Raw genomic sequence first — 1,771 nt, forward strand, 5'->3', positions numbered from 1 at the left:
ATTCACAAAAGTCCAACTGCTTATACATCCATGATCTCAATCTCCATAAAGCCTATTATATGGAAAATTCAAGGTGTATTCAATGGTTCATAATAACAAATGGCTGCTATTTTGTGACAAACATCAAAATATTATTATAATTACTGTATTATTATGTTTGAGATGTTTTAGTGTATCTGGAAGCATTTCTGAAAATTTTTTTATGCTTAGAATGGTACATTATATATTATATACAAAGACAAACATTTGACTAACTTATGTTAGATACACACAGTGTAGTAGTTAAGTTGTGTGTCAACTTGGCTGGGCCTGGTTTTGAATGGCTGGGCAGCTGGATGTAGTTATTCCCCATTATGAGACTGGTAATCAATTCTATGGTGGAATCTATTGGAGCAGCCTTAGGGATGCAGTCTGCTTCTAGTATATAAGAAGAAGCTTTAAGAAAGTTCTCTGCAGCTTTTTTGGCAGACTTGTACCCTGCACGTAGCCGAGTCTTCATTCAGCAGCCTGCCATGCTCTGCTGATCTCGGAACCTTTTCTGGACTTGAACTAGTGGCCTGCTGTATTGTTTGATAACCTTGGGACTGTGCTTTTTTACTTGTTGACCTTGGGTTTGCCAGCCTTAGCAGCCAACAGCAGCCTGGGTTAAGAAAAGCCTGCAGCTTCAGTGGGCCAGAATCAAGAGGCAGAACTGAAGCCCACGGTCAAGGGGCTTTCGCCCAGTGCCTAGAGCCAGTACTCTGAACTCAGACTTCAAGCCTCCTAAACTGTAAGAGAATAAACCCTTGTTTGTTAAGGCCACCCATTTGTGGTATTTTCTGTTAGAGAGGTACTAGAGGACCAAAACACACTGTACTCAACTTTTCTAAATTATGTACAAATTCAAGATAGAAGTTTTTCATTCATGGTCTAAGGACTGCCTGTATATAATCTGTATGCACAAGGTCCAAATCACATAACATACTATTACATAGAAATTCTTAACAAAGGATGTTAAGCAATGCTTGAGTATGTATATATATGTGTGTGTGTATATATGTATATGTGTATATGTGTGTGTGTGTGTGTGTGTATAGGGAGCCCTGGTGGCATAGTGCCTAAGGCACATGACTGCTAACCAGAAGGTTGGCAGTTTAAACCCACCAGCCACTCCTCAGAAGGAAGACTGGGCAATCTACTTCCATAGTGATACCACCTGGGATACCCAAGGAGGGGTTGCTACAAGTCAGAGACAACTCAACGGGACATAGCAACAACATATATGTATATACACACACATATCTTTATGTCAGTACTGGGACCTGGGGTTTAGGGCTGATTTTGCTTGAGGATGGCTCTATATTAAGGCTGGGATCTGAGGTGGGCAGGCCTGGGGCTAGGGGTTGCTTTGCACTTGGAAGTGGCTCTATTTTAAGGCCAGGGCCTGAGGTATGTGGGCCTGGGGCTCGAAGACTGCTTTTAACTTGGTGGCAGCTCTATTTTTAGTCCATTTCCTGAAGTAGGCAGGTACAGAGAGGTTGTTGTTGTTTTTATGTGCCGTAGAGTCAGACCCGACTCATAGTAACCCCTCCTTGGGTTTCCGAGGTAGTATCACTATGAAAGTAGATTGCCCAACCTTCCTTCCAAGGAGTGGCTGGTGGGTTTGAACCACCATCCTTCTGGGTAGCAGTCAAATGCCTTGGGTACTACACTACCAGAGCCCCTGACAGAAGGTTTAGGAACAACTAAGGGAGATGAACTTGTCGGTCAGTTTGTCATCCTATGGTGGCTT

This window comes from Orycteropus afer, unplaced genomic scaffold, assembly GCF_000298275.1.
Source record: "Orycteropus afer afer isolate SDZICR_OR568_19922 unplaced genomic scaffold, OryAfe1.0 scaffold00045, whole genome shotgun sequence".
Lineage (NCBI taxonomy): Eukaryota > Metazoa > Chordata > Mammalia > Tubulidentata > Orycteropodidae > Orycteropus > Orycteropus afer.